The sequence below is a fragment of the Aedes albopictus genome, chromosome 3, assembly GCF_035046485.1.
Source record: "Aedes albopictus strain Foshan chromosome 3, AalbF5, whole genome shotgun sequence".
NCBI classification, from domain to species: domain Eukaryota; kingdom Metazoa; phylum Arthropoda; class Insecta; order Diptera; family Culicidae; genus Aedes; species Aedes albopictus.
The window spans coordinates 184,905,459-184,922,091 of NC_085138.1; the positions used below are offsets into that span (position 1 = coordinate 184,905,459).

At 43.1% G+C, this 16,633-nt stretch overlaps 1 protein-coding gene and 1 long non-coding RNA gene across 12 annotated transcripts in view; one reads left to right on the forward strand and one right to left on the reverse strand.

The window, feature by feature from the left end:
• Positions 1–16,633, forward strand: part of LOC109398831 (protein AF-10) — a 66,134-nt gene that overhangs the window by 6,192 nt on the left and 43,309 nt on the right. The window lies entirely within an intron of this gene.
• LOC134289665 (uncharacterized) lies at positions 16,144–16,615 on the reverse strand. Its single transcript, XR_009998604.1, has 2 exons — positions 16,514–16,615; positions 16,144–16,241 (listed from the first exon to the last, which is right to left on the reverse strand). It is a non-coding gene; the product is annotated as an uncharacterized LOC134289665 (long non-coding RNA).

Sequence of the window (16,633 nt, forward strand, 5' to 3'; positions counted from 1 at the left end):
TGAGGCCGAATTTTTTTTTCCGTCCCTTAACACCCCATTTTACGGTACATATTACGTTTTGATTTACCTCAGCTACATGACTTGCTCCGGCAAGCCCATAAACGTCAATAAGTAGTCGTATTGCACAGTGAAAAGCCATCGCAGATGGGCAATTGCCAGGGGATGCGTTGATAATAGCAAAATAGCAGAATATTATTTTTTGAATCCCTCTCGGAGATTTTTCCGGATTTCTACCGGCATTTTTTCAAGCTTTAGACATTTCTTTCCGGGATTCTTCCTTGAAAATCTTCTAAGATTCCCAAATTTCGACCGATTTCTCCTAGATTTTTTTTACAAGAATCCTACCAAATTTCTTTCGTAGGGTTTTCCGCTATTGCTCCCAGAGCTTGTAATTTCTTCAAGAAATTTCAGTTTGATGTCTTTTAGCCGAGATATTTTTCAAAGGTTTTCGCGGGATTTCTTTTGAAATTTCTCTTGGAGTTTGTCTCGGTTCTCTCAGAAGCTTGCTAACGGTGTTGATCCTGAGATATCTCTCAGATTTTTTCTAGATTTAGTCCTAAAATTTCCTCTGGACTCCCTTTCTGCAGGAGCCATTGCTGTTATCTCTCATAAAACTTTTTCTTGGTATTGCCTCGTAGTTATTTGCAGGATACCTTACAGTTATCCTCGTGAGATTATTTTTGATGATTTTCTTGGGATGATTTCCATAAATATCCCTGAAATCCCAATCGGAAGTTGTCCCGAAACTCTAGGTGTTTCTCTAAGATAAATCCCGCGCGGAAATCCAAGAGAAATATCGAGGACATTTCTGGAAGAAATCTCTGGAAAAACTTCTGCAAGAATCTCGCAAAAATCCTGAGAGAAACTGTTGCAAAGCTATCCGAGAAAACCACTAAGAAAAATTGCTAAAGGAATCTTGGATAATTAAATAAAAAACTCCGGGAGGAATCCAACGAAAAACTCTGGAGGAAACATAAAAATAAACTTCTGGAAGAAATCCCGAAAGAACACCGACAAAGCCTCGGAATTAACCTTCCGTAACTCGCGCGATTGGCCACAACCGTCATCACCACGTTAATCCTGAGTACAAAAAGCGAGATTGTTTGAACGTGTTGTACAAAATACAACAGCGCGATCGCTCGAGGGTTAATGGGAGTAAAAATATAAAAATCTCATGGATGGAAACTTAAGATAACCGGAATCCCAGGAGAAGTTCCTTAAGTAATACCAAGAGATATTTGTGTAGGAAAACCACGACGAAACCCTGAAGGAATCCTAAGAGAAACCCCCGGGAAATCCATAGAAAAAGCGCTATAGGGAAATGTGTAGTTTGAAATCACCTTAGGAATTCTTAGATGAATTGGAGTATTTTTTGGAAAAATAACTAAAACCATCCATAGATTTTTTTTAGAATCTTTACATGGATCTCCGGAGAAATCGCTGTATGAATCTCCGGCAGAATTTGTGGAGGAATCTCAGCAGGAATTCCTGAAGGAATCCCGTTAATAATGTTTGTAGCCATGTTTGTAGCTATCTCTAGATGAATTATCGGATAAATCCCTTGAGTAACTTCTGGAGGGATCCCTGTTACAATCTCCGAAGAAATCCCTGTTAGGATTCCATATAAAATTCTGTAGAAATCTGCGGGGGAACTCCTGGGAAAACTTCTGAGGGAATATCTGGAGCAATTTCTAGAGGCATCCCAGCAGAAATGCCTTCTATCATGAAGTCCAGAGGATGTTCCAGCAAAAAAAAACCCAGAGTAATATCTGCACGACTTTTACAAGAGAAATACTTTAAGTAATACCAAGCGATATTCCTGTAGGAAATCTACGAACAAATCCTGGAGGAACCCCAAGAGAATCCCCGGGAAATCCATAGAAGAAGCCCTATTCGGAAATCTATAGAAAAATCCTGGAGAAATCACCTGAAGAGTTCTGAGATAAATTGTTTGAATTATTTTCGGAGAAATGACTGAAGCCATCCATTCATTTTTAAAAGGATTTCCTAAGAAATCTCTGGATGAATCCCCGGTGGAATTTCTGGAGCAATCCCAGCATAAACTCTTGATGGAATCTTAAGAGGAAATTCTGAACGAATCTCCATGAAATTTCCTAGAGAAACTCATGGATGAATTCACGGAAAAAATCTATGTAGAAGGAGAAATCCTTACATAAACTTCTGGATACATCCTTGGTTCGGGAATACCAGCAAGACTGTCTTGATGAATCCCCGCAGAAGTTTCTAGGAGTTTCTGAATTCTCAAGAAATACTTTTGGAGGTATCATAGAAGGAGGAATGACTGGAAAAATTCTAAGTGATATGGGGTGTGGGACCATTTGGGCAGCAGCACCTATTTTGGGCACTTGCTGCTATAAATCAGACAATTTTGAACCGATTGACTTGATTTTTGAGACACGATCAGATACGCATATTATCTAGCCATAGCATATATATATATACTGTATATATATATGTATATATATATATATATATATATATGTATATATACTGAAATAGAATTATTTATAAATAAATAATATTGGAAAGATCTCACCAATTGTTGTGTGGTTTTTGTAGTTCAATGCCGATCATCTAATTGCCTTAATTAATGTTCTTCTCTGCAAGGAACAACACAATACTGAACACTAAACACCCGCGCATCTATTGTTTTGATTTCCACTCGAGACAATTGCGAACGCGATCGATTATGCTGCCATACTCACCCCTTACAGGAGCGATGCATGCACAGCAAAGAACAACACAATACTCAGATACGCATAGTATCTAGCCATGTGCAAAAATTCAAGTAAATCAGTTTGAAATTGACTGAGCAGCAAGTGCTCAAAATAGGTGCTCCTGCCCAAATGGTCCCAGAACCTATCTGAAGGATTTTTTTTTAAACATTCTGGGAAGAATTCCTAGAAGAATTTCTGTAGGAATACCAAGAGAAATCTTGGAAAAATCTCTGCAGAAATCATTGGACGAATCGCTTCAAGAATTTCTGGAGGAAACCCACCATGAATTCCTGAAGGGTTTATAAGAGACACACTATTTATTTGCACTATTTATTTATCAGAAATCATGGCTTTTACAATTTTGTTAGGCTTGGCAGAGATTTGTAACACTTTCAGCTGCGAATGAATCAGTAAGTCCCTATGGAGAAATTATGGTTGAACAGTAAATTTGAACAATGGAAGGGAAAAATTATTCAGCAAAAACCTTCGAATAACTTAACTAAGCTTAACCTAATCTATACTAAAATATCACAGCTTTTATGGAAAAATGTTCACGATTAGTGGATTTGTGGACATCTCACAAGATGTTTTGAACCTGTTTGTTGCCTTTTGAACAAATTCGATGATAGTTTCTGTTTCAGCAATTTGGTGAAGTTCATCTGTTGGAAACCAGGGATGCAAATCGAAGATCATCTTTAATAGCTTGTTCTGCTTAACCTGGAGGCGTCTTAGATGGGACAGAGCACAACTTTGCCACACTGGGCAGCCGTAGGTGAGGACTGGCCTGAACACACACTTGTAAAGAAGTAGTTTGTTCGCCAATTGGAGGGATGATCTGCGATTGATCAACGAATACATTGACCGTGTCAAACCGTTGACTTTGTTGATGCTACTATTGATGTGCTTGTCGAACAGTAGTTTTTCATCCATGGTTAACCCCAAGTAGCAAGCTTCATTTTTCCATGGAATCCTGATTCCATTTACGCTGAGTTCAGTTGCTGGTAGGTGTCTTGGAGCTCTCTTTCGCGTGAAGAAGATTGCCTGGGTCTTTGCAGCATTCGTCTTAATACGCCACTTCTGCTGGAATTCCTCTAGTTTGTTCTGCGCATGTTGAAGTTTGCAGCTGATGATTCTCGGATCGACGTCAGAAACCAGGAACGCCGTATCATCCGCGAAAAATGCGTAAGTAACTCCGTCAACCATAAGGACGTCACTGGTGAAAACGTTGTAGAGCGTAGGGCTTAAAACTGATCCCTGGGGGACGCCGCATGGAATGTCGAACTTTTCTGACCTACACTCGTTGACTGACACTTGAAATGTTCGCTCGAGAAGGAATGATTGTATCAACTTCACTATGTACAGCGGACAGTTGCTTCTATGTAGTTTGTAGATTATTGCTTCCTGCCAAACAGAATCATAAGCTTTTTCCACATCTAGCATAATCATTCCAGTCGATTTTTTGGTAACAAATCCTTCCTTCACTATTTTCCTTATTCGAGTTAGTTGGTGATTAGTAGAGTGGCCAGCTTTAAATCCAAATTGTTCATTCGGAATCACTGCATTGGTATCCAAATGCCGATTCAACCGATTGAGGATGATCCGTTCAAGCACTTTGCTAAGGCTGCTAAGCAGGCTGATGGGGCGGTAGTTGGTAGGCAGCGTAACATCTTTTTTGGGCTTAGGAATGGCCACTACTATTGCATGTTTCCACATAGAGGGAAAATACATCAGTCTAATGCATCCATTGAAAATTTTAGTTAGGTAGACCAGACCCTTTCGGGGTAGGTGTTTAAGCAACGCATTACGGATTCCATCCTGACCCGGTGATTTCTTGCTTTTAAGGCGCTTGATGATTTCCTTGATCTCTGTAGGTTTTGCTAGGGTGGAAGGGTCAAGGTTCATCTCGTTGGAATCAGCAAGTACCTCCATCGTGTGATTCACTTCCTCGACTGTTCTTTGGTCACTCCGAAGAATGTTGTTATGAGCACGAGCAAAGTTGGTCGCCAGTGTGTTGGCCTTTTCCTTATTAGAGACCATGAGACGATCTCCATCTCGCAGAGGGGGTTGGTACTTAATTGTAGATCGAAGGTGTCTGCTAATTTTCCAAAAATTTTTGCTTCCTTGGGTCAAATCTCGAATCGTATGTTCGAAATTCTTGTACCTATGGGCTGCGCACTGCTCACGAATCCTCAGGGTAAGTGTATCAACTACCGTCTTCATGAGAGGATCTCTCGTCCTGTAGAATTGTCTTCTTCGAACGTTCCTTAAACGAATCAACAGCTTGGTTTGGAGAGGGAGGTCGTGTTTCTTCTTAGTGATATTAACAACAGGAACCGATTCTGCTTCGGCTGCATTCAAAGCTGTAACGAATGCATGGATGCTGTCGTCAATTTTTTCGGTGGAGTCCAGGTTATTCAGTAATTCTGTTGTTAGATCAAGCCTTCTTTTAACGGAATTGGCAAAGCGGCTCCAGTCAGCGCGATTGTAGTTTTTATAGCTACGCACATGGATTTCAATTGGGCTATCAGGGTTGACAGTAAACACAACAGGGTAATGGTCTGAACAAAGTTCTTGACATGTTTTGGGTACAGTCATGTTAACGCGGTTGTTCGATAGCACCAAGTCTAATACTGAGCAGTGTTTTCCGCCCGGGGATATGCGAGTGTAACTGTCGGGGTGGTGTACGAAGAAATTTGAGCTTTCACTTTCTTGAAAAAGAACTTCTCCTGCTTTATTTTTCCTCGAACAAAGCCACTGACTATGTTTAGAGTTGAAATCACCAACAACGAAAAAAGGTTCCGTAAAATTGGTGATCTTCCTGAGGTCTCTTTTAAAGTTGTTGAGGATCGTACGATTCGATGACCCAGGGAAGTAAGCTGCAATGATGTGCACAGGAGTGCGCACTAAGTTGAGAGTAACTTGAATTGCCTCAATAGTAGTAGTGTTTAAGCCATCTGCTTGTTTGAATGAAATTCCTTCCCGAACGAAAATGGCAACTCCGCCTCCTCGGTTTGCAACTTGAGTAGAGCGATCCAACCGAACACAAGAGTAGTTTGGGTGGAATATGGAATTATTTGGCTGTAACCATGTTTCTGTGACTACAGCAACATCGATTTTGTGATTGTCGATGAAGTCGAAAAATTCACCTTCTTTATTGCGGATGGAACGACTGTTCCAGTTCATGATGCGCAAGCTGTTCAGACTATCCATTGAAAACGTATTTGAACATCAGCTCAGACTGTTAGACTTATGTCATTGAATTACAACAAAGACAGTATCCTTTTTAGTACAGTGTATTTTTATATATCAAACACGCACACACACACTATTACACTAACTCTGTAAACCACACGAAGCATAAATAAAACCTCATTCCAAGTTCGTTTGTTAATCGTACCACACGTTCTTTCTCTGTACTGCGTATATCACAACAGGTTATGGGCCTGTGCGCGGAGAAAAGAAAAAGTGACGCCATCTTGCGAAAACACTAGTTTCGTTCGAATTTTTTCGCCGCGGTCGAGTGATTCGTCGCGATCGAGTATTTCGTCGTAAAAAAGTCGTCGTCGCAGCAAAATGGATGGATCCCGCTTTAGTATCCAGAAATTAAACAACAGCAATTACCCCAGCTGGCGTTTTAAAGTTGAGCTGCTTCTGATCCGCGAGGAGCTCTGGCGCTATGTCGAACCAGGAGTCAAGCCGGCAGCTGTAGCAGCCGACGCCTGGGACGCGGGGGACGCTAAGGCGAGAGCAACAATTGGGCTCCTGATTGACGATAATCAGCATAGCCTGATCCGAGCCGTAAAAACCGCGAGGGACACCTGGCTCGCACTGAAGAACCACCATGAAAAAACCAGCCTAACCTCCAAAGTTTCCCTCCTGAAACGCATTTGCGATAAACGCTATTCGGAAGGGGACAGTATGGAAGAACATTTGTTCGACATGGAGGAGCTGTTTTCGCGACTTGCCAACGCCGGGCAGGAGCTGGAAGAAAACCTCGCAGTCGCAATGATCTTGCGAAGTCTTCCGAGCTCTTTCGACGCCTTGACAACCGCGATCGAGAGTCGGGACGAAGCCGACTTGACATTGGAGCTGGTAAAACGAAAACTTCTTGACGAGGCTGCCAAACGTCAAGGCGCAGCCACGGATTCGGTGCTGAAAGTGAAGGAGGATTGCAGAAGGAAGAAGCAGGTCATCGTCTGTCATTTCTGCAAGCAGCCGGGGCATAAACAAAGGTTTTGCCGGCAGTTTATTCGTGAATCCGAGAAGCGAACCCACCCTAACCCAAAGCCGTCGAAGAAGAAAGAAGACACTGTTTCGTTTGCGTTCGTAACCTGTGCTACCGGGAGTGAAAACATAAACAATAAGTGTTGGATTGTTGACTCTGGCGCTTCCAGCCACACCGTCGCGGACCGAAACTTTTTTGTTGAACTGTGCCGTAGTGATGTTCAGTACGTTAAGCTGGCGGACGGAAAAGTGGCCAAAGTGGAAGGTCAGGGTCGTGGCGAAATCGAGTGTTGTAACGAAAAGGGTGAAAGAAGAAAAATGCAACTGAGTGCGGCACTGTACACGCCAACCCTAGCGATGAATTTGCTTTCGGTGTCGGCACTCACACAGAAGCAAGCGACAGTGGTTTTCAACGCTAGTGGCTGCAAAATCAAGCGAGGTGACGAAACAGTAGCGGTGGCCAGTCTGAGGCAAGGATTATATCAGCTGAGGCTACCAAACGAGGTTGTTTCGGTAGCGAAGAGCCAGCACAACGTGAACTGCAAGCACGTCTGGCACAGACGGTTCGGCCATCGAGAGCCGAATGCTATCAAACTTTTGGAGAAGCGCAATTTGGTGACTGGGCTGGAACTAACCGATTGTGGCATCGACGAACCGTGCGAGTGTTGCATGAAAGGTAAGAGCACCCGGCTTCCGTTCCCTAAAGAGTCCAAAACGAAAACTCTGGCCCCCTTGGATATCGTCCACACGGACGTTTGTGGTCCGGTAGAGGTCCCTTCAGTGAGCGGGTACCGGTACTTTATGACAGTCATAGACGACTTTTCTCGGCACTGTACCGTATATCTGCTCAAGGAAAAATCAGAAGTCGTCGAGAAGATTGAGGAGTACGTGGCCTACGTGAAAACACATTTCGGTCGCAAACCGAAAATTGTGCGATCGGACCAGGGAGGAGAATACTCCAGCAAGCGACTTCGGCAGTACTACAAACGAGAGGGGATTACTCCCCAGTTCACGGCGGGTTACAGCCCGCAACAGAATGGGGTAGCAGAGCGCCGTAACAGATACCTAGTGGAGATGGTGAGATGCTTGCTTTTCGAAGCGGGACTGCCACAATGCTACTGGGCAGAGGCTTTGAGTACAGCGGTGTACTTACAGAATATTCTACCGTCGAAATCGGTAACGGCTACCCCATATGAGCTGTGGTTTAAAGCGAAGCCGGACGTCAGCCACCTGAGAATCTTCGGCAGTAGCGCGTGGGTCTACATACCGAAACAGAAACGCAAGAAGCTCAGTGAAACGTCCCGAAAGTTAACGTTTGTGGGCTACTCTCCAGAACACAAAGCGTACAGATTTCTCGACCGATCAACAAGGCACGTGATCGTGAGCCGCGACGCTAAATTTGTTGAAGAAACACCGGTTACCTGTAATCCAGACAACACATCGGCCAATGAGGAGAGCGGCACCGTCGAGTACGAGATGCAGCCTGGCAGCCCAAGCCGCCCGGACGCGAGGCCAGTGGCAGTTCCACCGATCGTTGAAGCAGATAGTGATCACGATACAGAAGAATCAGATGATAGTTTCCATGGATTCAGTGATGAAGAGCCCCTGCGGGGTGAAGAAGTCGAACGTGCATCAAGGCGCTCCGAGCGTTCGACCAGAGGCGTGCCACCTGAAAGATACGGCGATGTTTCGGGTGCCGTGGCTCAGAGCAGTGATGAACCACGAAACTATAACGAGGCGATGCGGAGTTCCGATAAGTCAAACTGGCAAGTAGCGATGGAGGAGGAGATAGCTTCTCTCAACGAGCACCGAACCTGGGAATTAGTTCCGCTTCCTCCGGGTAAAAAGGCTATCGGATGCAGGTGGACCTTTAAGAAAAAGGAAAACGAAACCGGACAAACCGTCCGATATAAAGCGAGGCTCGTTGCGCAGGGTTTCTCGCAACAGTTTGGGAGCGATTTCGACGAGGTATTTGCCCCAGTTGTCAGACAACCTACCCTCCGAACCATGCTGACAATTGCGAGTAGAGAAGGCATGCTGGTCAAACATCTTGACATTAAAACAGCGTATCTGTATGCCGAGCTCAACGAGGACATATATATGAAGCAGCCACCGGGATTTTCTGAGGACAACGGACTGGTGTGCCACTTGCGGCGCAGTATATATGGCCTCAAACAGTCGGCGAGGATCTGGAATAAGAAGATAGACAGCGTTCTCCAGGAAATGCAGTTCCGGGCATCCGAGTCGGATCCTTGCCTATATGTACGAGAGCGGAACGGCAAGCTGTCGTTCATATTAATCTACGTGGATGATATCGTCGTTTTCTGCCATTCGGAACGAGAGTTTCAAGAGATCTGTGGCGTACTACAAAAGCACTTCAAACTGTCCAGTCTTGGAGAACTGCGACAGTTCCTCGGTATCCACGTGGAGAAAATTGGAGATCATTACACTCTCTGTCAGAGGAACTACATTGAGAAGCTCGTTAGCAGATTTGGACATGATGATGCGAAAATTTCGAAGATTCCTATTGATCCGGCTTACGTTAAACAAAAGGAGGAGGAGGAGCTACCCAACAACACGTCCTACTGTAGCTTAGTTGGCAGTTTGTTATACGTCGCGGTCAATACCCGTCCGGACATCTGTGTAAGTACCTCACTACTGGGCCGCAAAGTGACGAAGCCAACCAACCGCGATTGGACAGAAGCTAAACGCGTCTTAAGGTACCTCAAGGGAACCAAGGATTTGAGGTTGCACTTAGGATCGGGTGCTGGAGGTCTTGAATGTTTCGTTGATGCCGACTGGGCCAGCGTCGAAGGCGACAGGAAGTCGAACTCTGGCTTTCTCATCAAGTACGGCGGCGGATTAGTGAACTGGGGGACGCGCAAGCAATCGTGCGTTGCGTTATCCTCTACAGAGGCGGAATTCATCGCACTGGCGGAGGGATGCCAAGAACTCCTGTGGCATCTGAAGCTATCGAGTGACGTCAACGAGAAACACCTCGATCCAATACCTGTGTGGGAAGACAATCAGTCTTGTATTAAGCTGGTTGAGTCGGACCGCATCGGTAAGCGTTCGAAACATATCGACACCAAACATGCGTTTACCAAGGACCTGAAGCAACGAGAGGTGATCGATTTGAAGTACATGCCAACGTCTGAAATGCAAGCGGATATTATGACCAAGCCCTTGGAGCGAGTAAAGCTAGAAGGACACCGAAGTGCGATCGGCATCCGGGGTGATTGCTGATACCATCTTAGTTGAGGAGGAGTGTTAGACTTATGTCATTGAATTACAACAAAGACAGTATCCTTTTTAGTACAGTGTATTTTTATATATCAAACACGCACACACACACTATTACACTAACTCTGTAAACCACACGAAGCATAAATAAAACCTCATTCCAAGTTCGTTTGTTAATCGTACCACACGTTCTTTCTCTGTACTGCGTATATCACAACACAGACAGAGCGAGAAATTGCGATGCCTTCGTCTTACACGTAGCCAGACGTGTGAAAAGATCGTTGGCTAAACTCAAAAACTCCGAAAGGGAGAAAAGATCCGAACTGTTATTTGCACAGCTCTGGTTTCCGGATGCGGACCCCGCGAGATCAACAACAGCAGCAACACGTTTAACAGCCCCAACAGCAGCAGCAGCAGCACCACCTACAGCAGCATCAGTAGCAGAGTTCTCCTTGACTACATCCGCGAACCTCCTATTGCGGCTAGTGTATGTGGCTCCGAATGGTTTCGAAGCACCGGTAGATGTTGCAGTACGACGTCGCATTTTTTTCTCTTCACTCATCTGAATGAAGTTCTTCCTAGAAGGGCAACCCTTAAAATTTGCAGTATGGTTTTGACTGCAATTAGCGCAGCGAATTTCCAAACGTGAAGCTTGGCGGTCATCTCCGATTAGTGAAGGTAGGGGGCATTCATTGGAAAGGTGAAGTTCCCCGCATTTTACACATTTCGGTTCCATATTGCAGTGCCGCATGCCATGGCCGAATTGTTGACAACGGAAACACTGAACTGCGTCAACTTGCTTTTTGGAGTAGTAGCGCCAGGTTACGGTCACGTTGAAAAGAGCGTGTGTCTTTTGGAGATCACGTAGCTTGATTGCTCCTTTGGGGAAGAGAAGAAGATACCAGGCGAGATCCCCATCCGAAGTCGAGCGTACTAGTTTCACTTCAGAAGGTGAAATACCGTTATCATGCAGCTCACTTTTCAACTCTCCTAAGTCAAAGACAGGAAGGCCGGTTAGAACAATTTTGATAGGCATCTCGTCACTCGTTCCGTGAGTGTAGAATTTTGCGTTCCTTAATTTGAGAGCACCAATCGCTTTGTCGAAATCCACTTTTTCCTTCACTTGCAGGCGGATTCCGGACTTGATTACCTTCTGTGTAAACGACTTCACACTGACCGCTGGAGAGGACATCAGATTGTTGATTTGCGTTACAGACCAGTTGTACACAAATATCGGTGGGCACCGAATCTTAGCATTAGTGCCTGGCCGAGCTTGTTCACTTTGCTGGTGGTGGTTTGCGTCGTCGTTCATAAGAGCGTCGAAGATGTTTTCAGTTGATACACTCGGATGCACTTCGTAGCGGTTGTTTACATCGCCTTCGGATTGCGATTGGGGCGGAATCATTTGGCCACCGTGTTGATCGGCACCCGAAGCATGAGAATGCTCACCGTTATCATTTAGCGAAGTGCTTCGCTGACGTTCCTGGTGATGATTTGGAGTTAATAGTTGTTTATCAACCATAGCATTTATCTCAGTATGCGATGAGGTTATGCGAATTTTGTTTTTATCGTAATTCCTCCGGATTACTATGGAGGACGGTCCATTCGAACCACTTTTCGAACTCGCGGCATCTGGAGCACTTCCCGACGTGTGCTTACCCAGGTTTGCGGATTTACCGATTTACTTTTCGCAAAAAAAATATCAAAAGTAACCGTCGTATAGCAAAGATGCTGTAGTCGGTTTGACGTTTCGATATGAACTGTTTATAAGAGACATTATTAGAGAAATCCAAGAAATCTCTCTGCAAGCAATCCCAGCAGGATGTACCACATAAAGCTCAGCATAAATTCCTGTAACAATCCCAGCAAAAAGTTGCTCATAAACCACGTAGATCAAATTTTGGCTACCTCTCGTAGGCTTTCATTCATACAAGAATTTGAAAAATTGTATAGAGTGGAGACTTTGGCCAGACCCCTCCTCTCACCTCAAAAGTCTATTACGTGGTTTATGAACGGCCTCCATGTGTTCTGGAGGCATATTTGAAAAGGAAAAGTAAATTTTGCAAGGATTTTTTATTTTATTTTGGGAATAAATAAAGTTAAAGAAAAATTTCTACCCTAGCGTCACATGTTTGACGTTTTTACTGTTTCAGGGGCAATTGAGAAGAAGAATCTTTCAGCAATTTGAAACAATAATGGTTTAATAGGCTGGACAGGGTTAGATCGTTGATTTGGTTGCATGAAAATCTGGCCACTTGAAGTAGGGATCTGCTAGACACTATCCACTGGACCTACGTAATTGATGTTAGTCATCCTCAACCAGGGTTTTAAAAGTACAGGCCTAGATTCCAATGTTGTTTTCATATGAATGAGGCTTTTCTGCGGTTGCACAGCTTTTGACGTAGTCCTCAATTTCTTGATCGATTTTGGGCCAGTACAAAACTTCTTGCTACAGACTTCATACGAACTATTACCGGATGAATTGTTTCAGGATCCTTCGTCAAAATTCGTCAGCAACAATGATTCTGTCGCCGAACATCATGCATCCGTCGACAATGGTGAATGATTCGCGTCTGTGATAGTAAGGTGGAACTGCTATATTGGAAGATCCTTGGAACAGTTTAGCCAACCCTCAAGGATGTGTTTAGAAATGGTTTGAAGTGCAGTGTTTGTTGATATAGCCTTCTGCAGTACTGCAAACAAAACCGGAACGTGATGTACACGATTGCACTGATGATCCGAGAAAGGACAATCCCGAACATAGTGCATTCGACCGCATTGCCAGCAAGGTGTACGAGAAACTTTACCTTTCGGCTTCTGACCTGTGAGTCAAATAGCTATGACCTTTGAGACCACAGACAAACACCAAACACTTGAATTTGACAATTTTCATGTTTTTGAAATAGAATTCCTCATACGTATGCTTCCGTAGCTTAGCTGATAATGTCTTCGACATTCGATTTGAACAGCAGCAGGCCGTGGAAACGCTTGTTCAATGTTGTGGTTTAAGATTTAAATATTCTCTTCTCTTGACCGCACTCAATTTAATATTTAAGGTCAATGTCATCGACTATCGTCGGAAAATGCCAATTGATATTCATGATGATATTCATAATGAATATTGAACCATATAAAACTCAGAAAGAAGCTGGATAATCTGGTCCTCAAATTAAACAGGTAGGGCAATTCGCTAATTGTTGAACACCACCCAAATGTTGAACAGTTTCTGAAAAATTTATTTAAAATCTATCTTGAGTAATTTTTGCTCAACGTAAACGTATGATGTAGATGCGTATACATGTGTGTCACGATATTGCTCCAAATAAGTAACAAAATTATACATATTTAACGTCAAAAATGATGATTGCAAATTTTGTACCGCTGATTACACGAAAACTGCACAATTCTTAAGATTAATTTTAAGAAATTGCTCTTACGAAATAAGCTTTGCTGGCAAATCGACCTCAAATATCAAAGTCACACCATAGTTACAAGAACTGGAAGGATGTTCTTAACAGTTTAACATTGTTTAAAATTACATTTTCATTGTAATTTCATTTGGAAAAAATATTTTTCTTATCACGCTATCATTATGCATCTAGGATCCAATTGTTGAACACTGACATAACCTACGATGTTAGCATGACTGCCAGATTTTTTTCCACCTTATCTAATCGTGCATGTCATGGGGTTTCAAGGGCGTTCCAGGGATGTTCCAGGTGTGTTGCAGAGGGCTTCGGAATGGTTCCAGGGGTTTTCAATGGGTCTCAAGGGCGTTCCAGAGGGATTCAGAGTGCTAAGGTGGTCTCAGGAGTATTTCAGGGCGTTCCAGAGGAATTTACGAGCGATCCACGAGTTAGCAAGGGATTTAAGAGTCGGTGTTCTAGGGGGTTGAGTGGGTCCCATGGGCATCCAAGAGTGTTTCAGGGGCTTTCAAAGGCGTTCTTTTCTTCAATCGTTTTCGTTTCTAGTCAAATCTTTTCAGACATTTTTTACATCTAGTCGTGTTTCAGTCCACTAGAGCTCTTTTCAAATGAGAAGCAATTCCCTGTTATTTGAATAAATTGCCACTCAAATGACTTACTGGCCACAAAACACGAAAAACGTGGAAAAATTCCGCCAGAGTGAAAAATTATCGGATATCGGGTCAAAGACGGGTCAAATTTTATCAAATGTTGGACCACTGTTGGACTCACATCGGATAACTGTTGGGTCTATGTTGGGTTTGGTAGCCAAAATAAAAACAGGTCAATGATAGCTTGATGTCGGGTTATACGTCATCAATTACGAACAAATCTTGAACCGTTCAACAATTAGCGGGAGTCGTCCAACATTAGGATGAGCTAGCTTAAGGAAGCGTTAAACATTTGGGTAACAGACTTCCCATACAAATGTTCTATTTTTTCTTAGAAAATGGAATTTAAGGGAATTGAAATTCAATGGGAAGTATACGGAATGAGTGGATCTAGACGTTCACTGGATATTTTTCAACTAAAGTGGAAACATGCACGGAAAAATTATCGGAAACAAAAATGCCAGTACTAACCGTTCAACAATTGGCGAATTACCCTATTTCCGACATGATTGAAATGTGGATTCCGCGAAAAATAAAAGCTTATTAGGTTGGGTGACCCCTTCGGCAGGGGTTTTCATTTTGGGTAATTTTCATTCAAATACGTGCAGTACCTAACCGAGTATAGAAATTCAAATCAATTAGAATAAAACTAACCAAGTTATGAGCGAAAATTACCCAAAATATGAACCTAAAGTGGTCACTTGTTCTATTCTGGAAGGTAAAATACATTCGGGAATCATCCTAAAATTCTTCCCCACATTTGTCTCCGGTAACTCCATCAGCAATTGTTTCTGGAATTAATCTTCAAATGTCTTCCTTCCTCGCAAGATTTGTTTCGATTTTTTTGGCATGCACCTTTGGATTGCGTCAGTGTCTGGGATTTCTCCTGGAATTCGTCGATAAATGTACTCTAGAATTTTCTCACGTGGTTCATCCTGGAATTTCACTCAGATTTCCTCCCGGGTTGTCAGCAGTAGTTTATATGGTGATATTCTTAAAGTTCTTTTCTGATTTTTCCCTTGAGGGTTTGTTACGTTTGTAAATTGTTGTGAACATTTTGTCAGTTTATTTTGTATGTTATACTTAGGTTTGTAATATCTGTCCCTGAATTTTACTGTGCATTTGTAGTGCTCCAAACATTTTAGGAGTGATCCAGTACAAAACACACAAGCCGTCCCCTAACACGGACATCAAATTGTAGACGGTCTTGTGTTGTTGCTCAGATCGGGATGCCCCTTTAGGATTAGAAAATCCTAGACCAAAACAAGCTATGAATGCAGCAACAGATGCTGCGAACTAAAAGGCGAACTACCAAACAAAATACATTTCTAGGATGACTGACGGACAAAGAACAATAATGAAACCTCGTCATCCTAGGTTCGGACTTCGTTATCCATATGGATGACTGGGCACAAATTAATGTTAAGTGTTGCATGTTTGTGTTTTGTGCATTTGTAATGTTCCATTTTGTTTTTCGTATCTAAGTTCCCAGACGTGGGGCCCGATACGGAAAATAAAATGTGCATTTATGAGGTTCCAATGTATTCGTTACAGGTTTTCGGGATTTCTTCTGGAGTCCCTCGCGGGTTATGTTCAAGATTTTTTTGTTTCTTTTTCTATCCTTCTCCCGGAATTTCTTTCCGAAGCTTCTCCCGGGGTTTCTTTTATAGTGTATTTTTCCCATAGCTCACGCGGGAATTTTTGCCAGTATGTATTGCTCTTAGCATTTTTTTCCTGTAGTTCCTCCCGCAATTCCTTTCCATTCGGAGTTCATTCCGAAATTTCTGCCAGATTTCTCCAAAAGTTTTTCTTCTCTGCAATCCATTGAAAAAATGAAACGATTTCTCCCGAAATTTCCATTAGAATAGGAAGTAAGCAGCTGTGCCTTTGCTAAAGTGCCGGTAGTGGCGCTTTTCTGATAAATGCGGTAAACGTGATAACAGTGTAAACAAGCAGAAAAGCTTGCGCTACGGAATCATAGACGGCGCTCTTGTTCCATGTGTTTTCCACATATACAGCGGCGCCGCCTGGCACCTATCCACTCGAAACATCATGCGCAACACGGGTGAAAAATGCCAGTCAGAAAAAAAGAAGTAAACAACTTGAAATTTGTATGGTTATGTAATCAATTCTCTGTTACTGCAATGAATCCAGAAGAAACGCGTAGGGATAATGATTTTGTTTCTAATTTGCAACTTTTTGCCCCAAGGCACAAATCGCTGCGATGCGGAACGAGTGCAAGCCAACGATTTGTCCATACAAGAAAAATGATTTTACTTTTAATGTGGTGGCGCCATCTCTGAGAAAAACAAGCTTTGATTTCTTACTATTCCTCCTTGGATCTTATGGAATT